Source organism: Elephas maximus, chromosome 8 (assembly GCF_024166365.1).
Source record: "Elephas maximus indicus isolate mEleMax1 chromosome 8, mEleMax1 primary haplotype, whole genome shotgun sequence".
Classification (NCBI taxonomy): Eukaryota; Metazoa; Chordata; class Mammalia; order Proboscidea; family Elephantidae; genus Elephas; species Elephas maximus.
Genome location: NC_064826.1, coordinates 81,085,283 through 81,112,365, shown reverse-complemented (window position 1 = coordinate 81,112,365; position 27,083 = coordinate 81,085,283). Strand labels below are relative to the sequence as shown.

The following is a 27,083-nucleotide window of genomic DNA, read 5'->3' as shown; positions in this document are numbered from 1 at the left end:
CAAATAAGAAAAACAATTAGTGTACCTTTCATTTTACTAATTTTTTTTTTTTTATTTTGCAGTTGCCATGTTCTGATTTTTTAAGGAGGGAAAATCCCCAAGCTGAAAACGGGCAGGGAATTGGGAGGAAATATCAATAAGGGTTCCATCTTGCTTATTAAAGGTTCCATCTTGCTTATTAAGCACATTAAAAAAAAAAATTTGGGACATTTGGGAGGGTGAAAGGTCAAAAGCTCTCCACTGTACCTGCAACGTCTCTTAGTGAAATTCACAGTGTTGATGAAAGGGGAATTCAGTGAGCCACCCTTCTCATCTTTGAGTCACCAAAAGAGAATGTGGTGGAGCAGGTTCTACGACTGCATGAAAATTTATTCACACGGAGATGTTTCAGTTCTTGCCAACACTGAGACAGCCTCTTACTCACTGGCAACCATCAAACCAGGTTCTATTCCTTTTATAGAAATGGAGTCATATTTCCCAATTCTGCTTACTTAGAGCCATCTAATTTTTCCCCTTAATCCTTTTCCATTTATTTCTCTTTCTGCCTAGGGTGAAACTCTAGCATCCGCCCTCTTCCCCTGGTTTCAGGTGAGGAATCTGAATTGTGGGTATCGTAGTTCTCTTGCCTTTCAGAGTTTCCGGTTGGGCAGCTTTGGAGCCACACGGTAGGACTTCCAGTCCCAGGTGGCCACACGCAAAGCAAAGCTTACTGGAGGAGATTACCTGGTCTTGGTAGAGTGACTTTTTTTCCTAGGAAGCCAGGAAACAGGGGTGCTTTTCATGTTCATGTTCACTAAAATTATGTGCCTGAACTGAAGCAGCTGGGGCTCATTTCCACAACTGTAAGTGCTGTTGTTATTATTCTTTAATCAATAATTATTTCGCCACTGATACATGCTACACACTAGGAAATTGTGTAATTTCCAGAAAAATTGAATAAATTAATTCTTTCTTCCTTCCCAAGGCTCGCTTGGAAAAAAGGGAAGGTGACTGATACTCTGTGGGCTTGTTGGGATATGCTTTAGAATAAACGACAAGACAGACTAGAATAATACCTTGAGACATGGCTTAGGATTAAACAATTTATAAGGAAAAGAGGAAGTCACACAACATTAAACGGCAAATGTAAAAAATAATTCACTCTGACTTGCTTCAATTGTAGAAATACTCTGAAATTTTTAAATATTTCAAAAAGGCAGGCCAAGTATGGTGAAAAGGTTGTGAACTCTGAAGTTAGATAAACTTGGATTTAGTGATCTCCCTGCTTATCTGCTTATTAGATGTGTGACCTTTGGCAAGATGCTTCACCTTATCAAGCCTCAGTCTCCTCATCTATAAAGTGGGGACAAAACCTATCTCATTGGATTACTAGAATTAAATCAGCAGAGTGCCTTGTGCTAACTAAATGGTTAGACAAAAACTGATAGAGAGTGCACTTGGCTTCATTCTAATTAAGTTTCAATTAAGCTTCAAAAACAGATCAAAGTGGATGTAGTGAAAATTCTGGTGCCTCCCACTTAATAAGGGCCCTCTAACTCCTAAAAAAAAAAAAAAAAAAAAAAAAATTTTTTTTTTTTTTTAACTCCTTGAAAAAGTCTAAGTCCATATTCAGTGGGTCCAATTTTAGGATTGATATTGGATCACCTAAGTTAGTGGCTGATATTTTCCTAGCAATAATTACTAGGTGGTAATGATTATGCGTTTCAGGTATATTCTTAGAGTCGTCTCCTCCTCAGAGGTGATGGTTCAGCACTCCGCTGCTAATCAATAGGTCATCAGTTAGAACTCACCAGGTGCTCCCTGGGAGAAAGATGTGTCAGTCTGCTTCTGTAAAGATTTGTTGTTGTTGTTGTTCTTAAGTGCCCTCGAGTCGGTTCCGACTCATAGCAACCATATGCACAACAGAACGAAACACTGCCCAGTCCTGCGCCATCCTTACAATCTTTGTTATGCTTGAGCTCGTTGTTGCAGCCACTGTGTCAATCCACCTTGTTAAGGGCCTTCCTCTTTTCCTCTGATCCTGTGCTCTGCCAAGCATGATGTCTTTCTCCAGGGACTGATCTCCCCCGACAACATGTCCAAAGTATGGAAGACGCAGTCTCGCCATCCTTCCTTCTAAGGAGCATTCTGACTGTACTTCTTCCAAGACAGATTTGTTTGTTCTTTTGGCAGTCCATGGTATATTCAATACTCTTCACCAACACCACAATTCAAAGGCGTCAGCTCTTCTTCGGTCTTCCTTATTCATTGTCCAGCTTTCACATGCATATGAAGCGATTTGAAAAAATACCACAGCTTGGGTCAGGCACACCTTAGTCTTCAGGGTGACATCTTTGCTCTTCAACACTTTGAAGAGGTCCTTTGCAGTACATTTGCCTAATGCAATGTGTCTTTTGATTTCTTGACTGCTGCTTCCATGGCTGTTGATTGTGGATCCAAGTAAAATGAAATCCTTGACAACTTCAATCTTTTCTCCGTTTATCATGATGTTGCTCATTGGTCCAGTTGTGAGGATTTTTGTTTTCTTTATGTTGAAGTGTAATCCATACTGAAGGCTATGGTCTTTGATCTTCAACAGTAAGTGCTGCAACTCCTCTTCACTTTCAGCAAGCAAGGTTGTGTCATCTGCATAACACAGGTTGTTCATGAGTCTTCCTCCAATCCTGATGCCCCGTTCTTCATTAGTCCAGCTTCTCGTATTATTTGTTCAGCATACAGATTAAATAGATATGGTGAAAGAATACAACCCTGATGCACACCTTTCCTGACTTTAAACCAATCAGTATCCCCTTGTTCTGTCCGAACAACTGCCTCTTGATCTATGTAAAGGTTCCTCATGAGCACAATTAAGTGTTCTGGAATTCCCATTCTTTGCAGTGTTATCCATAGTTTGTTATGATCCACACAGTCGAATGCCTTTGCATAGTCAATAAAACACAGGTAAACATCCTTCCGGTATTCTCTGCTTTCAGGCAGGATCCATCTGACATCAGCAATGATATCCCTGGTTCCACGTCCTCTTCTGAAACCAGCCTGAATTGCTGGCGGTTCCCTGTTGATATACTGCTGAAGCGATTTTTGAATGATCTTCAGCAAAATTTTGCTTTCGTGTGATACTAATGATATTGTTCTATAATTTCCACATTTGGTTGGATCATCTTTCTTGGGAATTGGCATAAATATGGATCTCTTCCAGTCAGTTGGCCAGGAAGCTGTCTTCCATATTTCTTGGCATAGATGAGTGAGCACCTCCAGCACTACATCTGTTTGTTGAAACATCTCAATTGATATTCCATCAATTCCTGGAGCCTTGTTTTTCGCCAATGCCTTCAGAGCAGCTTGGATTTCTTCCTTCAGTACCATCGGTTCCTGAACATATGCCACCTCTTGAAATGGTTGAATATCGGCTAATTCTTTTTGGTATAATGACTCTGTGTATTCCTTCCATCTTCTTTTGGTGCTTCCTGCATCGTTTAATATTTTCCTCATGGAATCCTTCACTATTCCAACTCGAGGCTTGAATTTTTTTCTTCAGTCCTTTCAGCTTGAGAAACGCTGAGCGCGTTCTTCCCTTTTGGTTTTCCATCTCCAGCTCTTTGCACATGTCATTATAATACTTTATTTTGTTTTCTTGTGAGGCCCTTTGAAATCTTCTGTTCAGTTCTTTTACTTCATCAATTCTTCTTTTTGCTTTGGCTGCTTGACGCGCAAGAGCAAGTTTCAGAGTCTCCTCTGACATCCATCTTAGTCTTTTCTTTCTTTTCTGTCTTTTCAGTGACCTCTTGCTTTCTTCATAGATGATGTCCTTGATGTCATTCCACAACACATCTCGCCTTCAGTCACTAGTGTTCAATGCATCAAATCTGTTCATGAGATGGTCTCTAAATTCAGGTGGGATATACTCAAGGTCATATTTTGGCTTTTGTGGACTTGCTCTGATTTTCTTCAGTTTCAGCTTGAACTTGTATATGAGCAATTGAGGTCTGTTCCACAGTCGGCCCCTGGCTTTGTTCTGACTGATGATGTTGAGCTTTTCCATCATCTCTTTCCACAGATGTAGTCAATTTGATTTCTGTATGTTCCATCTGGTGAGGTCCGTGTGTATAGTCGCCATTTATGTTGGTGAAAGAAGGTATTTGCAATGAAGAAGTCGTTGGTCTTGCAAAATTCTATCATTCCATCTCCAGCATTGTTTCTATCACCAAGGCCATATTTTCCAACTACTGATCCTTCTTTTTTGTTTCCAACTTTCACATTCCAATTGCCAGTAATTATCAATTCATCTTGATTGCATGTTCAGTCAATTTCAGACTGCAGCAGCTGATAAAAATCTTCTATTTCTTCATCTTTGGCCCTAGAGGTTGGTGCATAAATTTGAATAATAGTCGTATTAACTGTCCTTCCTTGTAGGCATATGGATATTATCCTATCACTGACAGAGTTGTACTTCAGGATAGATCTTGAAACATTCTTTTTGACGATGAATGCAACACCATTCCTCTTCGAGTTGTCATTCCCAGCATAGTAGACTACATGATTCTCTGATTCAAAATGGCCAATACCATTCCATTTGAGCTCACTAATGCCTAGGGTATCAATGTTTATGTGTTCCATTTCATTTTTGATGATTTCCAATTTTCCTAGACTCATACTTCGTACATTCCAGGTTCTCATTAGTAATGGATGTTTGCAGCTGTTTCTTCTCATTTTGAGTTGTGCCACATCAGCAAATGAAGGTCCCGAAAGCTTTACTCCATCCAGGTCATTAAGGTCAACTCTACTTTGAGGAGGCAGCTCTTCCCCAGTCATCTTTTGAGTGCCTTCCAACCTTGGGGGCTCATCTTCCAGCACTACATCAGACAATGTTCCGCTGCTATTCATAAGGCTTTCACGGCCTAATGCTTTTCAGAAGCAGACTGCTGGGTCCTTCTTCTTAGTCAGTCTTTGTCTGGAAGCTCAGCTGAAACCTGTCCTCCATGGGTGACCCTGCTGGTATCTGAATACCAGTGGCATAGTTTCCAACATCACAGCAACACACAAGCTCCCACGGTATGACAAACTGACAGCCATGTGGGGGATGTAAAGATTACAGCCTTGGAAACCCTGTGGGGAAGTTCTACTCTGTCCTGTAGGGTCGCTATGAATTGGAATCAACTCAACAACAATGAGTTTGGTTTTTGGTTTAACATAATTACATGATTATCTTAATTCACAATGGTGATTTTTAAAATATGGGTGGTGTATTGAATCTAGGAATTATGAAGTCATAATTATTAGTTACAACTTTTTTGAAATCCTTTGTTACAGTTCATTTATAAAATTTTAAGTGCTTGTGCTATTTATTCCAGTTTTCTCAATATATCCCATGGCTAACTTAGAGAGAGAATTTCTTTTTTCTGTCTTCATCTTAGAGATAATAACATCTATTAAGACAGGGTCTGTTAAACACAACTTTCCCTTAAAATATATTACTTAATTTGAAGGACAAAAGAAAATTTGGAATTACATTGATTTTAAACTTGAAGTCAAGCCGTTATTGAGTCTTGGAAAATTCTGTCTTGAGAGACTTCAGAATTATGTCCCCACATGTGCCTAACTGTCTGTTAATACTAAGGATCCCCTATGATAGTTGGTGATACCTGACAGTGACAGCGACCAGTATTTGTGATGAGTGTGAAAAGTTTCCTATGGGATATGCCACATAAACATAAGCCTGTTCAAGGAGATACACCAGTGAGTTTAGGGTAGCATTAAAATGAAGATAAGGCAGAGAAAAGTTGCAGAAGCACTTGATAATCACAGTAGACTGCAGAAGGTGCAGCATTCCTTTGTTGATGAATACCATCCATAGTCTAGTTTCTTTAGGAAGTGTCATTTGTTTAATGGCTACTTAACGACCTTATAATGTTCCTGGTCATGGATTAGCCCCTGAGATTAGAAGAGTGACTGAGGTATCGTCCTCGCTGTGATCCTGGTCGACTAGCGAAGATATGTACTGATAAATAGTAAACAGAGTAGGTGCTAATTCACCATTCACTCCCAGCATTCACAGAGTCAGTGTTAGTTAAATTCCCACTCCTTACAAGGCATGGCCCTCAGTATCAGGGAATAAAAAGAAGCCTTCATAAACTGTCACTTGGAAAAAAAACAAAAACAGACTCGAAAGCTTGTATCTGAGTCAATCAAGGGGGAGTGGAGTCACTTCCCAAAACATGGAAGAGACACCTATCAGGATGTCAATGGAAGGGGAGGTCACAGTGTACCAAATAGGAAGGGGAAACCGTGGGATGTGGTGGGGCTTTGATCCGGCCTGGAAGGATGTGCAAAACTGAGATTTGCAGAGAAAGGTGAAGGGAATATCTCATGAGGAGCAAAGTTTTCCAAACTTTGCATGTGTGAAGTGATTTTAGGCAATCTATGGAGGGGGCAGTTAATAACATTGAATTACAGAGTGAGAAAGTCATCCTAATTTAATTTCAATTCTTCAAGGCAAAAATGTTTTATTTTTGATGTCACTTTAAAGTCTTCTAACACTTGTTTGGGAGCCTCTGGATGGTGCAAACATTAATGTTCTTGGCTGCTAACCAAAAGTTTGGAGGTTCAAGTTCACTCTCAGTGCCTCGGGAAAAAGTCCTGGCAATCTGCTTCTGAAAAATCATCCATTGAAAACCCTATGGAGCACAGGTCTACTCTCACATACATGGAGTTGCCACGAGTTGGAGTCAACTTGACAGTAACTGCTGTTTGTGAGGGCAGTGGTGGTCGAGGGGTACAATTCTTGCCTTCAGTGCAGGAGACCCAGCTTCCATTGCTGACCAATACATCCCATGTACAGCTACCACCTGTCTACCAGTTGAGGTTTGTGTTTTGCTATGATGCTAAACTGGGCTCAGCAGAGCTTCCAGACTAAAATGGACTAGAAAAAAAGGCCTGGTGATCTACTTCCAAAAAACACCCTGTGAAAATCTTGTGGCTCCCCAGTCTGATCCTCAGCCCATCATGGAGATGATGTAGGGACCTGGTGGCATTTTACTCTGTTATGCCCAGGGTCACCATGAGTCAGGGGTCACCTCAATGGCAGCTAACAACAGAACAATGCTTATTTAATCTTTCTTTATAGCGAAAATAGAATAGGCAACAGGCTCAATGATATTAGCAGGCAAAAAGTATTTAGTTATAATTCAATAGCTATTTTTAAGTAAGATTTATTTTTACAGTTATTGCCTACTTATTACTGTAGATACTGTTTTGTTCATTTATGGTATGGATAGAAACTATTCTTTAAAAGATTTTTCTGTGCTAGAAAGAGAATCGATTGACAGAACATGTAAGTAAAAAAAAAAAAATGGTTCAGATGGTACTTGGCAATGAAAAAATCGCGAAGAGGTGCTAGAATGCCTGAAGTTTGAGAAACACTGAGGTAGGGGGAATGTCACATAAAAAAAAAAAATTAGGAAGTGAAATTGAAGAGGCTGTTTTTTTATGTTTATAGAAAGGAGGGATATTGAGATAGTCTACGGGTTTTTGGGCGATGATGCTGGAATAAGGTTGATCGCGATTTGGACTTAAGCTTCTAGATGGTGGAGAATTCAAAAAGGTTTTGAGCCAGGGGCTGATGTGTTGAAACTGTGCTTTAGAAAGATAATCCAAGGAATGATAAACAGGTGAGTTGGAGGGCAGGCATCGGGAAGTACTGAGAGCCCTTTGGATCCAGGTTTTGATACTGGAAATATGAATAAATCAGGCATGTTGGGAATGAAGATGGAAAAGAAGGGAGTGATAAGGGAGTCAATCGAGAAATGAAAATTAAATAATAATGATAGCCAATTGAAGTGCCCTTGGAGTTTTAAGCTTGGGGGCCTAATAAAAAATCACAATAATGCTGAAGAAATGAATGGGAGCTAGTCTATATGGAGGAAATGATGCTTTGCAACTTCAGACAATTTTAGGGTAAACCTTAAAGTGGAAAGAGACACTGCATTGTTTATCATGTGGAATTTGAATTCTGGAGAGCCTTCAGGGTTGGCCAGAGAAATGGAAGAGAGAGAGCCCTCCTTCATTAAAATAAAATCTCCTACTGCCCCTCCTCCTGCCCCGCTTAAGGTTTAGGAGAGTCTTCAGCTGCTGGGGATGGGAAGGTGAAGGAAGAGCATATGGACTCTTTCCTCCCAAGGTTTTATTTTCTCTTGGGGTTTTCCCTTGATTACTACAGCCACCCTTGTGTGTAGCGATGTGCAGTTTCTTTTTAGGGTCTTTCTTCAGAATAAACAAAAACATCCTTATCTCTAGTCAGGAGAGCTGCGACTGGCTTTCTGTTCTAGGAACGGTAGAGGTAAATTCTGTGTGTCACCTGTTTCTATGGGGAAAGGCATGTCATTTGGAAAGGCAAAGTCCCTCCTTCATTTTTTCTTGTCCTTCCTCAATTAAAAAATGTGATGAATTACTTTATATAAACCATAAGTATTTATATAGGCATACATAATAAATATATAAAGATAAATGGATATCACAAAAACTTCTGTACTTATCTCCCAGCTTAAGAAATAAAATATTAGAGATTAAAAAAAAAGCACCCACCCAGCTCTGGCTCCCCTCTCTCCCACTTTCGGGGTTACCACCCTGTCTTTGCAGTTGATCGGTCAAGTGCATGTCTTTATTCTTTTACCTACTTTTATTCTTTCCACAGTTATGTGACTATATCCTTAAACAGTATATGCCATTGTTTTGAATGTTTAAAGCCTTTGTATAAACATTAAAGTTTACTTTATTCATCTGCAACTTGGTTTTTCTCTCAAAATTATATTTTTGAGATTAATCTGGGTTGATTCTTGTAGCACAACTTGTTTATTTTTATAGATGTATGGTATTTTGCCATCACCAAGGACAATGTAATGGACGTTCTTACACATGCCTCTTCAGGTACAAAGTAAGAGTTAGAACTCTATTAGAGTACATCTAGAAATAGACTTCCTGAGCCATAGGCATACATATCTTCAGCTTTATTGGATATTGACAAATTGCTCTCCAAAATATTTATACCAAGTTATGTTTCCAGCCACAGTGAATGAGATTTCCTCTTTCTCCACATCCTCAATGCACTTCTTTATCTCAAACGTGTTAAGGAAATGTTTACAGACATAAGGAAAAGCCAGAAGCGGCATCTGGGAGGCTCTTGGGTGTGTTGGTAACACTCCAGTCTCTAAAATACAGTGCAAAAGTTGATCCCAAATAAACTTCCTTATTTCTCAACCTTAGGGGAAGAGATTGACTGACGTTTCCATTACAGAGGCGTTTATGTATTTAGTATTAATGATAATAATGATTAATAATAATATTGATAAGAACTGTTTACATCAATTAAGTGCTTATTGTGTGTGAAATTCTATCTTATGCACTTTAATAGTATTATCTTATTCAATTAATTTTTTGAGGTAGACAGTGTCGTTAGTCCACTTTAGAGATGAGGAAACTGATGTGTGGAAATATTAAGTCAATAGCTAGTAACCAGGGGTGGTGAATTTTGTATGCAGTCGATCTATTCCTATAGCAACAGGTGGGGTGGTATAGGTGAGAACAGATGGGAAGAGAGTCACCAAAGTACCATAGCCTGTAACTCCAAAAGTTTAGACTCTAGTTAATTAATATTTAAGTAGCATCAATGAGCATACCTAGATAATGGCAGGTAGCAAATAAGTGCTATATTCACACTGTGGAGAATTCAATTTTATCTGGATAAAATAAACAGATTCTTGCCAGTGACCAAACCAGAGTCTTAGAGACTGAAGAGAGAATGTTAAAGAGGAAAAAAATGGAAAATAGTTTTTTAGAAAATAAAGAGAGGTGGAAAAGCACAAGATATTGTTAAGAAAATGAATTCATTTATCTGATCATTAATTCAACCAATAATTTCTTAAACATCTACTATGTGTGAGACACTGGGCTAAGTTCTGAGATTCACAGTGACTGATGTGCTAGGAAGTGTAGTATATGGGGAAATTGGTGCAAAAACATGAAAAGAATAAGACTGAAAAGATAGGTCACCTCTGATTACCAAAGATTTTGAATATCAGCCTAAGGGATGTGCACTTTATTCCGATGGTGGGAGTCAGTGTAAATCCCTGTGAAGTAATGGTTATCATTCATTCAGTAAGTACTTATTATGTAAACTTTTACTGAACCTCTGTTTTACTTAGTGTTTAGGATACAGTGATCAAAAAGTTTATAGTACAATGCAGGTGACAAATAAGTCTGTAAATTTTATAATACAATTTGTGAATAAAAGCAGAGGTTTGCATAGGACAGAGTTGCCTAACCTAGGCTGGAGAAGTGGGGTGAGGAGAGGGAGGACCAGTCTGAAATATTTTCCAAGATCTTTTTTGGGGTAAACAAGATTGTTTGAAGAAATTTGACAACTTATCTTAATCTCTAAAAAAAAAAAATTTTTTTTTTCTGATTTCAAAAGACTTACACGTTCACCAGAGAAAATTTGAGAACTACAATCATACCTAGCAAGGATGATCTGTGTGTATATCCTGTTAGTCTTCTATGCCTATAATAGATGCTAAGAATGAATAATTTACAAAAAAGAGTTATATGACCTTTTTAATTTCACTTATCAATATAATATACATTTTCCATATCATTATACTATTCATCTATACAACAACTTTAAATTTCTTATTTCTATGTGAGGTAATATCACCTATCCTCTATTGTTGGAGATATCTGCTTCTTCCGATTTTTGTGTTGTTATGAATTGTTCCATGCTAAATGTGATTCTACAAAAATCTTAGATTATAGCTGTTTACTTTCTAAGATAAATTTCTAGAATTTGTACTTTAGATCATAGTACCCATGAACACTCCTGAACACATTAGACAAGAGAAGGAAAGCCCTTATAGAATTTTTAACAAGAGATTGAATTGACAAAACTTGCATTTTAGAAAGGTCACTCTGAAAAGCTTTTGAGGGGAAAGTAGATAAAATCAGAGGCAGAGGACCAGGTAGGATTTATTGCAGAAATCTGGGCGAACGCAGAATAGAGTCTACACAAAAGAAGTGGCATCAGTGACAGGGTAGGGAGATTTTAGAGGTATTAATTTAGTAGCAATTAGTAGATTAAGGGCAAGGTGTGAATTACCTTTCAGTAGGTAAGTGGGTGGGTGGCATTGTCCTCGTTCCCTTAGGTAGGGAAGACAGGAGAAACAGGTTTAGGAGGAAAGATATCCTAAGTTCATGTCTGGTGCATGTTGACACGTCTGTGGCCATCCATACGGAGATATTGCTTAAGCAGTTGCTCAGATCTCTCTGTCAGGAGTGAAAATAGGCAAGAGATAGATTTGGGGGTCATTAATCCTTTAGGTCATTAATTGTTGGTTGCAGCCCTAGGTGTAGATGGAGTCTTCCAGGGGTATTAAGGACTGCAGCATGAGAAGGGTGCGGGCTCAGGGTTGTACCCTCTGGGGTAGTAACATTAAGGTTTAAGTAGAAGAAATGGCCACAGTGGAGACTAAGAATGAGAGGTCACAGAAATAGGAGGAAATCATTAGAGGAGATAGTGAAGACAAAGAAGAAATTTTCAAGAAAAGAGTAGTTATCAGTGTTACATGCCACTTCAGCATGAAGTAAGAATAAAAGGCGTTCTTGAATTTCACTGGAAGCCTTATCAAGAACAGTTTCAGTAGAATGGTGGGAACGGACACCAGATTGCCATAATTAGACCTGTGTTTCAGAAAGATGAGTCTAGCAGTTTTCTGTGGGGAGAATGGCTGAGGAAAGGAAGAGACCAGCAAGTGGAAGACCATGCAATGGAGTGGGCACTGGGGCTCCAAAAACCCAAACCAAACCCGTTGCAGTCAAGTCGATTCCAATTCATAGCAATCCTGTAGGACAGAGTAAAATTCCCCCATAAGGTTTCCAAGGAGCTGCTGGTGGATTCAAACTGTTGATATTTTGGTTGACAACCAAGCTCTGAACCACTGCACCATTAGGCCTCCAGATAGGAGGTAATAAGTCCTGAACCAAGGCAGTTATAGTGGCAGTGGATATAGAGAGACTGTGGCAGTAGAATTTAACAAGTAGATGGATATGGTATATGAAGAAGGAGATGGATTTCAAGAAGGTTCTGAGATTTTAATCTAAAATGATTGGGAAAATGGTGAAACCATCAATGAACACAGAATTCAGAAAAATAAATACTTTTTGTTGATGGAGATACTGTTTTTGTTTCCTAAGGCACTAAGAAATAGAAAATACCACAAGTGGTGGTTTTAAAGAACCAAAATTTATTTTCTCACAGTTCAGGAGGCTAGAAATCCAAATTCAGAGTGTGGTTCTAGTGGGGGGTCCTTCTTTGTCTATTTCAGCTTCTAGTAGCTAGCCATCCTTGGTGTTCTTGGGTTTGTAGATTCATCTGCCTTCATCGGCATCAAATAGGGTCTGTCTTTCCCCTATGTTTGCTTAATGTTCTGTGTAATCTGCTTTTTATAACTTAGAAATGATTAGGCTTAGGGCACATCCTACAACTGATATGGTCTCATTAACATAAAAAAGAATGCTCTATTCCCAAATGAAACTACATCCACAAGTATAGGGGTTAGGATTCTAATTACTATTTTGGGGCGGGGGGAACACAATTCAACCCATAACAGACAGGGAAGGAAAGATAAGTTCTCCCTTGGATATGTTGATTTGAGGCGTATATGAAGCTGTACAAGGTATGGGTTGCATTCATACGAGGACATCGTGCAGGTGTCTGTTATGGTTCTTCTGCTCAGGAGAGAGATCATGGTGAGAGGCACAGAGCAGCCGTGGTACAAATAGGATTTGCAATCATGGGAAAGGGTGGAATAGCTCAAGGAGATTACTGAGAGTGAGAAGAAACAGAAAACCTTGGGAAATGGTTAAATAAACAGATAACAGAGGCAGAACCACTGAAGAAGAGAGAGAAGGGATGATCAAAGCAATAACAGGAAAACCACTGGAGTATTAATTTAAGAAAGCAGAGGAAAACGGAGTTTCAGGAGGCTGGGTGATGGCCAAAGCAGACACCGCAGGCAGGGCAAGCAGGAAGAGAACCACGGAAGGCCTTGGGTTGGGCTTCTTCCAACTCTTGCTTTGTTTAGGAAATGTATTTTTAGAATCTGTCGTAATACTGTGATTTACGTTGTCTTCTTATTTTTTTTCAATTTCTACATTGTTTTGTATGGAATGAAATAATTAACTTTATTTTCATTCTACAACATAGCTTTCAATCTCTCCTTCTTCTGACTCATGGAAATTTACCAGGACTACAGTTTTATGAAGAACCCTGGTGGTGCAATGGTTAAGAGCTTGGCTGCTAACCAAAAGGTTGGCAATTCAAATCCACCAGCTGCTCCTTAAAAACCCTATGGAGCAGCTCTACTCTGTCCTATAGGGTGGCTGTGAGTCAGAATTGACTCGATGGCATACAACAAAAGAGCTTTATAAGAATTTATTTTCACACCCTTTTTTTCCATTCTAAAGGAAACAAATTGTGTTAATTTCAAAGAAGATATTGATTCATATATTAAACTTTTATTTGGGGAGGGGTGAAACTTGGCTTTTGATATTCATATGGAGTTCTGATGGTGCAGTGGTTAAGAACTTGGCTGATAACCAAAATTCCTGTAGTTTGAATCCATCAGCTGCTCCTTGGAAACCATATGGAGAAGTTCTACTCTGTCCTGTAGGGTCGCTATGAGTCGGAATCAACTTGACAGCAATGGATTTGGGTATATATACATATATAGAGATTATCTATCATCTATCTATCTATCTATCTATCTATCTATCTATCTATCTATCTATCTATCTATCTATCTATCTATCTATCTATCTATCTATCTATCTATCATCTCTCTCTCTCTCTCTCTATCTATCTAATCTATCTATCTATCATCTATCCATCTATCATCTATCCATCCATCCATCCCTTTCTCTCTCTCTCCTCTCTCTCTCTATCTCTCCCTCTCTCTACCTATCTATCTACCTACCTACTTACCTACCTACCTATCTATCTAATCTATCTACCATCTATCTATCTATATTGGGAGGGGAAAGGGAGGGAGTGGGAGTGCCCTGGTGGCACAATGGTTAAGCGAGTGGCTGTTAACCAAAAGGTCAAATTTTCCAATCCATAAGCTGCTCTGAGGGAGAAAAGACTTGTCTGTTCTAGTGAAGATTACAGCCTACGAAACCCTATAGACCAGTTCTGCTCTGTCATATACAGTCCGCATTGAATTGACTCCATGGAGCACCACACATATACACACACACACACACACATACTCATACACACACATATATATTATCTTTTTCCAATTGCCGTTGAGTCAATTCCAGCTTTCCAACTCATGGTGACCCCATGTGTTTCAGAGTAGAGCTATGCTCCCTAGAATTTTTAATGTTTGTGATCTTTTAAAAGGAAATTGCCAAGTCCTTCTTCCGAGGCATCTCTGGGTGGATTTGAATTGTTAACCTTTCAGTTAATAGCTGAGTGCTTAACCATTTGAGCTACCGAGAAACTCCTTTAAATATACATATATCCTATTTTAAAGTGAGAATGAGTATGCCTAGTGCTCTTCCTTTTTCACTTAATGTATTTTAGTGATTGACCCATGTCATTGCATATAAAATGCCACATTTTTTTAACCACTGTGGTTATAGATATACAAAAATGTATAAATTGGTCCCCTATTGATGATTTTTATGTAATTTCCAATCTTTAGCTAACATTAACAGAGCTGCAATGACAAGATGTTGGTCTCTGAAGGTCAAGGAGCCATCGATGTCATGGTTTAAAGCCTCCTGCAGGCCGTGCTGGCCTTCATGTGTAGCCCTTTGCTGCTGACCCTGCTCCTGCTGACCCTTGAGGATGGTGCTCCACAACTGGATGCCCTGCTCTCTCAGCAGCTTGTGGGGCAGGCTGAGGGAGTGCTCCAGCAGCCTGGAGGACCTGGAGATGTATTCGGTATCCAGAGGCAGTTTTCGAGGGACACTTATCTGAGGAGGAGAGTGAGGGGATGACTCAGTCTACTTCAGAGGAAGACTTGGAGACAGTGGACCCCTCAGAAGATAACTAAACAGTCTCTCTTTTATACTTATAATAAAGCATTCTATTTCCCTAAAAAAGAAAATTATTTTGCGTAGTGACAGGATACTAAAATGGAAAATTTGGCTAAGATTATAAGATGGTTGCATTCTTTCTTCTTACCACTCCCCAAGTCCTCCTACCTCTACTTCTTCCTCTACCCCACTCATATGCCTCGGTCTTATAAACTGCTTCCTTGCTTCCTCAATGATCTATGCTCATTCATGCTTTCACACTGTGTGCATTGTATTCCTTTTAGTGGAAGCACTATTCATCGTTCTTCCTTTCCCTGTAAAGTCTTGTGTGGAGTTGGCATTTGAACTTAGATAGCTTTACCTTTAGAAACCATTTCATAAATACTGCATGATACCTCGGGGCAGCCAGGCTCAAGGGTGTCTCCTGGCTTCTGGGCTCTTATATTTCATGAAAAATGTTACTACGTTCATCCCTCTCTTTTGTTACAGCAGCATGCTCTGCCATCCTTCCTCTGGGTCTGACCACCACTCGTCAAGGTTTTGTTTATATTTGATTCATCAATTCAGGTGCCATTATGTTGCTTCTCTCCATTTAGAATTAAAAAAAAAAAAAAAGAAGAAAACTTAAACATAATGACAGAAATCCATCTTGCTAAATAATACCCAGTCATCTTAGAAGACTTGAATAAAGGGAGCTGCGCAACTATGTGGGCAGGTTTAGGTGGACATTTTCCTGGATGCCAAGTGATGTTAAAAATATTTAACAATGGGTATGGCATGAACACTGACCCATTAGAATGGACATCTGACCAACCGTAACACGTGCTGGCTAGCATGTCATACTAAATACTCATTCTGCCTGGGAGCGCAGGACAGATATGAACGTATTGCCTGGCTCTTATAATCCTCCAATTTCTCCCATTTTCTAGGCCAGAATGGTGAGGGGCTTCTTAGAATGCTAACTGTGCAGAGTGGGCATGTTTCTCTGGGCTCAAGCAAAAAGGGAATTAGGTACTGATGGCTGAGTGCATTGCTTCAGCTTCCCTTTTACAGAATTACATCATTTATGGAATTACTATCTCTCATACTGTTGGCGGTTTCCTAAAGTTGAAATTCCCTGTGATTAACCTATACACTCTTGCCTGTTGCAATTTTACAACAATTTACTTCTCTTCCAGGATTTGTCTTTACATCCAGCAAGCTGGTTGAAAATCTTGATATTAGAGGTCTCTCAGTAACCTCTTTTTTCCTTAGATGTCGTGATGTGTTTTCTTTGGTATTTATTATTATTGTTTTTAAATATAACAGAATAGAATTTGTTAACTGAACAGAGATTTTTGTTTATCTGTAGCTGTTCATTTTTAATAACATTTTTTCCTAGTAACCTTTCAAATGTGCATACAACAATAAAGAAAACCATCTATTATACTATTCAGTATATATGTATGCATACTATATAAATACACATACTATATAAACCGGATAGTATATTGAATGCTGGCACTTGTTTTCCTTTATTCTCAGTCTTGCTGATCACATAGGATTTGGCTAACTCAACAGTGCTATAAGAATCTGTTTACAATGCCTTTTTTTCTTTATAAAGCTTGTATACCTCACTAATTTCTTATTAATTGGTATTATAAGACATTTAAGTAATGTATTATTATTTTTAATCAAAAAAGGCAGTAAGAACTGAAAGTGAACCCTGTAGTAACATTTTTGAATGACATTTAATATCCTCTCTTACTTCTGTGAATTCCACTTCATTTTATTTCAGCATTTGAATCTCCTGTTAATGAGTGTGCTTCCTATTTAATTTGAATAATTTTACTGATTTTGTCATTCTAGTCTTTATTTCAGAGCATGGCTTTGAAGTGATTGCCTCCTAATGACTATGTGGTTATCTCCCTGGGCTTGTCTGAGGGTGAGGGTGGGGGAGGGTGCTGTTGAGCAAGGTAAGGCGCACCCTTCACTGTGGCTCCTGGGTTGAGCTGCTGCCCCAGACATACACCACACACTCCTGGGTCACTTCTCAGTGTCATCCTCCTTTTGCCTCAGATAGGCTTTGGCTGGGATGGCGCTTACCTTCTCAATGAGTCTGGATAGAAAAAAGTCATTTCTTGACTACTGTTTATCTGTGCACCATATTTCCACCTTAGTAGCTAAAGATTTTTCCTTCTAGTCACAGTATCCTTTCATAAGCCTTGTACGAGCCACTTAATCTGTCTGTGTCTCAATTTCTTATCTGCAAATGGAGCTAATAACCTTGGTTACTTTTCTCCTCAGATACTCCGTCCAGAGGATTTAATAAGCTGACACTCAAAGGCACAAGTGTCTAAGATGATAGGGCCCTCCATAAAATCAAATTATTGTTATTATCATCCTCCCTTTGTCCTGCCAGCAGAATAATAACACCCACATGGGATCCTGTATTTATAGAGGGCTTTGTATTTTTCATGGTTTTTTGTGTTTCATAATTTACACTAGCCTCTCTCTGCACAGTCTCAGCATCATGCTTCCATGGATTAAGGATTTGTTCAGCCTCCTCTGTAAATCTCTCTTTTCCATTAGCTCTTCATTTTTCTGCCAATTCAGATTATTATTTTTTAGTTCCATTTTGTCTAAGGCTTGAAAGATTCTCCCTATATCAAGGCTGCTTGTGGTGTATGGGGTTTGGATAATGTATATGTAATTTGGCTTTTAAATTGGTAACTCTCATTAAAAAAAAAAAAAAAATCTTGCATTATCCAAAGAAGACTGGAGAGATTAAAGATGAGGTGGGGGTCTGATAGAACTTCAGAATGGAGGCTAAGACCAGAAACGAACTTTAGGAGCTTTTCAAGACACAATTGAACTATCAAAAGGTGGAGCCTGGACAAAAGTTTACTTCTTTGGATAAGCCTTAAATGTTTAAATTGGCCAATTGATCCCCTTTCATCTCCCCTCCTCTACCAGGAGGCCAACATCCATTAAATGCTAACACTTGGCAGCTCTGCTCTGTTCGTTGTTTATATCCTGAACTAGAAAGATATGCTGGGCTCTTCATCCCTCTATGATCTCCCGGGCTGCCTTTGGATCTGGTACCTATTTCTGGTTCAGAAAATCCCCTGGGACTTTACACAGGCACTAGTTTAATTAATGCCAGGTTTTTCCCATCCTCTTTGAAAAGGGTCAGACATGGCTTTGGTCAGTATGTCTTCGGTAATGATTTGCTTTCCTTTCCACCATTCTCCTCCATACCTCAGGTATCACATACCTTCTGAGGCCTCAGGATGTACGGAGTCTTCTTGAGGTTTCCTTACTAATACCGAAACTCCAGACCTTTCTGTTTTGCCTTCTACCTGGATGAGTTAGTGTGGTAACTGGAAGGCAGTCTGTCCTCATGACTTTGCTGTTTAAGGGTTTCACTGCTAGAGGGTGGCATTTTCTTCTTATGATCCTTGAGATCATTGGTGTTGAAGTGGTCTTTATTAAATTATTATTTCTATGAATGAAATAGCCAACTATCTAGTATACAAAATAAGCCCATATGTTGTAAGGAATGAATATTAAAACAAAAAATGGTAAAATTTGGATGCATTTCTCGTAACAGTCCTGATGTTAAGTCAATTATTAGGTGATGTGAATTTGATTGGGAAATTCTTATTCCACTGGAAATTGAGAGTGGAGAATCATAATTTTTAACTTTTCCATGTATATCCAATATGTGTCTGAAAATTTAGTGTGTGGCTGAAAATTTAGTGTATCATATAAGTACATTCTACTTACCTACTTTTTGTCTGCAGACATTCATAAGATAAACCATGCTCCCAGGTCAATTCAGTCCCCCTGTACTGATAGTAGGTTCACAAGAACACAAGCAGGCTTTACTAAATGAATGACAGGATTTGATGTTCATAATGTTAAAAACCAAATTCATGCCAATCATTCAAGAACTGCCCAAGAAAGAAAAATAAGTTGTCATCAAGATTCATCGAAGTATTTATCTTGGTTAAGTTTATTTAATATAGAAAAAAAGGCAGGGCCATTTGATTATTTATCCAGAGGGTCAAAAACTTCAGGTCCATTAGGTTTGCCTAGGGAATAGGCTAGAAACAAACATGAAAACAAGAGAGCAGCTCCTCACTGGACATAGGTCTGTGAGGAGGAAAAAAGTAGTACTGGATTTGACCAAAAATAATTATTGGCTGCATTGTTGAGTTGAGGACAATATTAGACCCTCCTTTAAACCAGTATCAGGATGTACCCTTCTGCTGTGACAAAAAATCAGAGAATCTGAGTTCTGGTCATGATCCAGTCACCAACTAGGTAAATGTCTTTAGATCACCCACAACTTCTCTGTGCCTCTATTTCTATATTTATAAAAGGGGAGGATGGAGCTTGATCAGCATTCACTCCAAATGTATACCATGGAAAGCCATGAGTTCTGTGGAATGAGTCCAGAGCTGGCTCTTATCTCTCTATCACTTAGCCAGAAGAACTTTGCCATTTTTTTTTTTTTTTGTCCTCTTGCTCTATTTCTTTAATTTTGGGCAATATTTTATCTGTAGAAATTGGTTCTCCAAGCATAGTAGAAATATGTTTGAAAACCATTCCATTAAGTTATCGATAAGGTCTTTCCAACTCTAAAGACTTTTTTAGTGTGTGTGATAAGTAATGATAATATATATCACATTATATACAACACATGTGCACATATAAATACACATGCAAACATCGTTATATGTTTATACATTGTTGTCGTTAGGTGCCATCGAGTCAGTTCCAACTCATAGCGATCCTATGTGCCACAGAATGAAACACTGCCCAGTCCTGCATCATGCTCACAATCGTTGTTATGCTTGAGCCCATTGTCGTAGCCCCTTGTCAATCCATCTCGTTGAGTGTCTTCCTCTTTTCCGCTGACCCTGTACTTTAGCAAGCATAACATCCTTCTCCAGGGACTGATCCCTCCTGACAAACATGTCCGAAGTATGTAAGATGCAGGCTCGCCATCCTTGCTTCTAAGGAGCATTCTGGTTGTGTACTTCTGTGTAGCTTCCAGCATCACAGCAACACCCAAGCCCCCACAGTACAACAAACTGACAAACATGTGGGGGGTTTATACATTACCATTTCTAAAATGACTTGAAGTACCTAATAATAAAAATACTTGTACAATAAAATTGAAATCATTAACAACAACAAAATGTAGCCCCAAGTAATAATGACAGGGTCAGAGAGGTTGGAGGATGAGGTTAATTATATTAAACAAACAAACAATGGAGCCCAGGGAAATGGAAAATTCTGAAAGTGTACACAAAGCCTAAGCTTTCCTAGCAGCCAAAATAAAACCCAAGCATGAGGGGATACTACTTTTTTTTAATAAGAGCAAACATACTAGCTTATTAAGATTAATTGGAGAAAACTTTTTTATTCCAGAACTCTGAAAATTTGCCATTTTAGCCTTTATGTGAGGAAAAATATGTAACATAATTATATTTTTTACAAAAATAATCACAAAGAATTTCCATATATGGTCTTATCTCATTTTTACAATGAATACAAGCCAAGAAAGTAGTATTAAGCCATTGCTCTGTAAGGTCAGTTTTGACAGGTGGCTACGGTAATATGATTTACTTGTAAAGTTGTCTTTTGATTAAAAATGATTTAGGGGTAAAACTAGGAAAATTGTGTGGCATGAATGGTTAACATACCCACTTTTAGTATCAGCATGGTTCTTAATGGAGGATTTGTGGTGGGCAATTTAAACTCACTTTGCAAGGAAATGTCTGAAAGGCGAGCTTCCCTGTTATTGCTTGAAGACAGTAAATGGATGCTTTGTGTGAAAATAGAGGTTCCTGACACACTTGTGCTCTAATGGCTGCCCCATTGGAACTTAGCCAGTAGAAGGGCCCAGTCTGAGTTGGTTTTCAGGCAGCAGCCAAGTGAGTCAGGTGTGAGCATTTAAGAGTACAACGAAAGGAGAAAAACCTACTTTGAGGTTTAAGGGAAGTTCTTCATACATTTTCTATGAGGGCAGATCAAAGTGTCTCTCCCTGTGTTTCTCTCTAATAACTGAAAAGAAAGAACATGGCAGGAGGCCGGCACTTTATTGTACTCTTTTCTGCATTTGAGAAAGAGAAGAGAAGCTGGAGTTCTCTGCCTTCTCATGTCACAGTGCTGAGTCTAAGAAGTTGACTTCTCTTCCAATTCTTTTCTATCAGCTATAATTGTATTTATTTCTGTGACCTAAGATTTTATCATCTAAAATTCTGTTATCTCAAATAAGAATACAAAAAAGTGATAAAGGTCATTCGGAGCAGCATGGCTTCATAAACTCTCTGCTTTTTAAATGGTCTCCATTTCATTTGTGAACAGTCACATAACGGTGGCATGAGATGACATGTTGGTGATTATATAGTGAAGAATGGTCCATTTTACAGATGTGGACAAGAAGCTTCTCAGCAAGCAAGAAGTCCCTGCCGGTTGAATAATCAGCAGGTCACAAACCCAGAAGTAGACTTAAAAAAACAACAACAAAACTTAATGCTGTCAAGGAGATTCTGACTCATGGTGACCCTACAGTGACTCTAAAGGACAGACCAGAACTGCCACATAGGGTTTCCAAGTAGTGACTGATAGATTCGAACTACTAACGTTTTGGTTAGCAGCAGAACTCTTAAACGCTGTGTCACCAGAGCTCCGAACTAGACTTCAGATCTTGCTATTTCTACCGTACTTCAATATTCAAGCAATTTTTTTTTCAATATTCAAGCAATAATTAAAATAGGTAATGTTTTATTTAAGTATGCCTATTTGATGATAGGAATCCTGGTGGTTCGGTGGTTAAGAGCTCACCTGCTAACCAAAAGGCTGGCAGTTTGAATGTGTGTGTGTGTGCGCGCGCACGCACCTGTGTGCACTCGAATGTACATACACATGCGTACCTCTTTGTATAAAGATGGCGGAAAAAGGGATGGATAACAGTGTTGCCTCTTTGGTTTCTGACTCCTAACAGTTTTGCTTTGCCATTCATGATGCAAAAAGGGAAGAGAAAGAAGTCAAACTTCCCCAAGAGTCTGAATTTACCTTCCTAATGACAGACTTATTTTTTCCATCTTACATTTTGTGAAGAAGTGAGAAGTGGCCCTCCACAACCTCGACCTGATTTCCCTAGCTATGGGCATGACAGTAACTTCTTTAATTTAGCTACAGCTTTTACATGCAGCGTGTCTCTGAGAAAACCTCAGAAACTGATTTCTGAGAGCTCAAGTCACTTATTATTGCCTGTAATAGGGTGCAGCTAAGATGAGAAACATAACCTTAAAATAAATAAATAAAGGCAAATTTTCATCCCATGACCATCATCTCAACATACCTGTTTTCACTTCTCCAAATTTCTTTCCAGTTTTTATCAGTAATATATACATTTTTGTGCTTGTAATCACAGTTCATATAAACTTGTTTCGTCTTTTTCACTAAGACATAAACAATTTTTCTAGTTGATAGAAACTATGTAACATTTTAAGAGGTGACATAGTACCTTAAGTTGATACCCTATAATTTATTGAAATTTTTTATTTTTATAGAACTTTGGTTTATTTCAGTTTATCTCTCTATCAAGTATAATGTTGTAATAAATAGTTTTATAAACATACTTGTCTCTCCCCTTTCTTGAGTTATTTTCTTGGGGAAAATACTGATTAATGAGAAGGGCCAATGATTATTAATGGTTAAGAGCTCAGCTGCTAACCAAAATGTCGACAATTTGAATCCACCAGCCACTCCTTGGAAACCCTACGGTGCAGTTCTACTCTGTCATATAGGGTCATTATCGGTTGTAATCGACTTGATGACAATGGTTTGGTTTTTTTTATTTTAATGTATATTGTCCATAGATGGATTCTCTTTTGTAGGAACTAATGTTTATACAATTTGGGGATCCTCTGAGAAAAATAATACAAAATTACAGACATACATTTCTAGGGTCCTTTTCAGTGCCTTGAAGGAGTTCATCATACTGAGAAGCCATGAGATCAAATTGTAGTAGCTTCACATTGTCCAAGAGATTCCCTCAAAGACTCTAATAGTTTTCAATTTCATCAATACAATATGAGAACATCTTCACCTCTGAAGCTTTGTGAGTACTTTTTAAAAAAAAAAAAAAAATTTAATTGTTTTTAATTTAACCAGTATAACTTGGTTACATATAACACAGTTAATTTGCTTTAGTATGCATAGTTTTAAAAAGACCTTGTTGCATTATTTATTGCTACATAACAAACTACCCCCAAACTCAGTAGGTCAAATCAACCATTTTATTGTATTTCACAACCTGGTAGCTGAGAGATTTAGGTAGGGCTTGGCTGGGCGATTCTTCTGCTCATTTTGATACGGACTGAGAGTCTCAGGAAACCCTGGTGGCACAGTGGCTAAGAGCCTGCCTGCTAACCAAAAGGTCGGCAGTTTGAATCCACTAGCTGTTCCTTGGAAACCCTATGGGGCAGTTCTACTCTGTCCTAAAAGGTTCCTATGAGTTGGAATTGACTGAATGGCAATGGGTTTGGTTTTGGTTTGAGGTAATTCTCAGCTTGCAGATGGGCTTGTCTGGAGGGTTCAAGATGGCTTGGTGGTGCTTAGCTGGGACTGTTGACCGGAGCACCAATATATGGTCTCTCCTCCATGATGGTCAGAAGGCAGACGAGCTTCTTCATAGCAACTGGCTTCATGTGGTGCAAGTTTGCAAAGAGATCTGGGAAGAAGCTGCAAGGTGTTTTGTGATCCAGACTTGGGAACCCCAGAACATCATTTCTACATTCTGTTAGTCAAGTAAATCACTAAGGCCAGTCCAGGCTGAAAGGAAATGTGCATGGGAAGAGTAGAAAAGAATTATAAGACATCTTTAATCTACCACATCTAATAATTTTTCTTTGATTGTTTTTGTGTAAAGTATCTGTTCAATGACATTATATATTGGAATTTGAAGAGAATTATAAAAAATTGAATAGAACATTAATAAGGTTTCATGACCATAAAAAAAGAAAAATGTCATTTTATAACTCCTGCAAATCTACTAAGTGTGCCTTTTCAGGTTTGTTTTCATAAATCTACTAAATGGGACTTTATTAAGGAACGCTAAATTGGAATTTCTTTAATAGCAGGCTTAAATAAGGTCTCTAAATAACTAGTTTATAGTTATTATATGTTGCATATTATATATTATATCTTTATCTTTTACTTATATAATCTTATTCATTGTTTCCTTTGTTCCTTTACTTAAGATTAGAAGCATATCAAATTCTCTTTAGCAAAAAAGGTGTAGTCATTTTAAATAAATACTACAGAAAGATTGTCATAGAAGATAATAGATGTGCCAGTTATTTGCCTGTTTGCTCTCAATCTCCATTTTTGCCCTTCTGTGCTTTTCTATGCATTGTAGGGTTCTTCCACTCCACAGGTTACCTCTCCGAGTGTTTCTGGTCAGCAGAATTCCAATTACCTTCAGCTAATGGGAGGCCCTGGCCAGAGACTAGAAAATGAAGAAAGGCAAAATAACTCTTCCTGTTTCCAGCTTCCTTTCCCACAAAAGCATGGAGTTATAGCTTCCAGTATCCTCTGGCAATTTCAATACCCATAGCACAGAACTCTTAGTTTTAGCACCAATGCTTGGTGCCATCTCAAACATCCCAGCACCTGCTAAGTGGCCATCTCCTTAGTTATACCACTATGTGCAAGCAGAGGACCTTTGGCAGCCCTGGCATCTGTTGAGTGGGACCTCCTCATCCATTCCAGCACCAGCCACCTAGAGCCCAGTCGTGCTTCCAGACTAATGTTCAGTACACCTCACCCCAGCTGTCCAAGCACATACTGTATGGTGCCCTAGCCATGGTCCCAGTAATGATATGCGTGGCTTCTCCCTGGTGTTTCCGGGATCCCATGAGTTACCCTAGAAATGCATTAGCAAGCGGACTACTGAGTTCTACCACCTCCTCCTCCCTTTTGTTCCCATGGCATTGGAGATAGTAGCTGCTACCTCCAGGTATTAATATCTGGGTAAGTTCACGTTCAGTTCTTTGCTCTTTCAGCTGTTTGAACATTCCTGTGAAGAGTCCCCTCTGTTTCAAATACCTCATGTTGTTTCTATTTTCACTACTGCACTATGAGTGATCCTGAGGTGCTGTGTAACTGCTAGTCAAGAAGCCACCCATATCATTACTGAGACCATGGCTAAGGCACCATACAATATGTGCTTGGACAGCTGGGGTGAGGTGTGCTGAACACTAGTCTGGAAACACGACTGGGCTCGAGGTGGTTGGTGCTGGAATGGGTGAGCAGGTCCCACTCAACAGATGCTGGGGCTAACAAAGGTACTAAAACATCCAGTGAGATAGAAACTGCTCAGACTGGTATAGCTGGTGTGATAGAAAGGTTGTTATGTGAGCAAGCCGTTCATAAAATACTGGTGTTTTGTTTTCAGTGTTTTTAACAACCCCCTTGTTTTATACGTGCAGTGTACATAGTATGGAGCCCTGGTGGCTCAGTGGTTAAGCGCTCGGCTGCTAACCGAAAGGTTGGTGGTTCAAGCCCACCAGCCACTCTGCCGGAGAAAGATGTGGCAGTCTCCTTTAGTAAAGATTATATAGCCTTGGAAGGCCTATGGGGCTGTTCTACTCTGTCCTATGCGATGACTATGAGTCAGAGGTGACTCAGTGACAGTGGGTTTTTTTTTTTTTTTGGTTTCTGGTGTACATAATACCAGTTGTGTTTTGCAAGGAAGACTGTGTTTTCACAAAACAGGAAGCAAACATTCTTGGAAGTAATATTCATTTTTCTCGTCAGTTGTCAAATTGAATTTTGTAATAGCAGAAATCACCAGAATATATCAACCAATCATTCTGTCATTAACAGTTCAAAAGGAAGGCTCTCAAAATGAAAAAAAGTGGGTTATTCTTAGGAAAAGAGGTTGTGATGAAAACTTTTTCATTTTTCTTGGTTTGACAAAAACTGTTAGATTTTTACTTTGTTGCAGTGTTAAAGCCATGAACTGCTCCAGAACTTTTCTGCTTTAGAATTGCCAGTGCAAGCTGTGGGGATGGAAGAAGGCCTTGCCAATTCCTTTTTGAATGAAATAATCAACAAAGAGGAATCTTTATTTGTTATTCCTTAGCTTTGATGTTTATTTATCAGTTCTGCAAAATTCATGTTGAGAAAAAAATTAATATCAAGATTCCATAGCATTTCATTAGTTAATTTGTGGCTATTAAACACTGTGTATTTGCTAAATAATAACTAAAGTAGAGGAAAAGCTTGTTCAAATTCAGACATTTATTTTGGCATGATAGTAATTATCTTTGATATTGAGCAGATGAAAATGATACAGAGTACATATATTTGAGCAAACATAAAATGGTGCCAACTTATTTTTTACTACCTTGTACCTGGTCCTATGCCTATAATAGGTATAATCTCATGTCAGATTTGCAAGTTATCTTTGCGTCTTTAGGCTGCTACTTGTATATAGCTATTCCATGACCTAGACTTCTCTGTTTTAATACTAAATAACTTTGAAATACAAGAGACTGGCATTAGTCAAGCTAAGAGTTTATTTATTAAAGCCAGAACTTTAGAGAGTTGAGGCTAATTTAGAATACTGCTTCATGTCTGTCTTTCTGAGCTTGGAGGACAAATGCTTGGAATTCATAACCAAACTAGGTCTAGAATGGGCTATACAAATCTTCATAGAATGGGGTCTTAGGAAATAAGGACTTGAAGGAATCTAGAAATTCATTGGTTCTCAAATGTTTGAATATGATGATGCTTTTTTTTTTTTAGGCAAGTCAAAATACTTGCAATTATCTGGTTTATTCACTTGCAATGAAACACTTCACTCCTTGAGTATGGCCTTATTCACAGTAGAGGTAAAGATATAGTTTTAAGAGGTTCAGAAAGTTTTATGTTTATTTTTAATGTTTTGTCTTTTATTTTAATTTAATGGATTTTGGATTATTTGTGAT

General features: G+C 38.6%; 1 protein-coding gene across 3 annotated transcripts in view; it reads left to right on the top strand.

The window, feature by feature from the left end:
* Positions 1-412: 412 nt before the first annotated feature.
* Positions 413-27,083, top strand: part of MACC1 (MET transcriptional regulator MACC1) — a 118,646-nt gene continuing 91,975 nt past the window's right edge. For 2 of the 3 annotated variants that reach the window (XM_049893622.1, XM_049893621.1), the window contains exon 1: positions 595-842. The gene's annotated coding sequence lies outside the window, so the exon portion shown is untranslated. The other variant, XM_049893623.1, reaches the window with a different exon arrangement.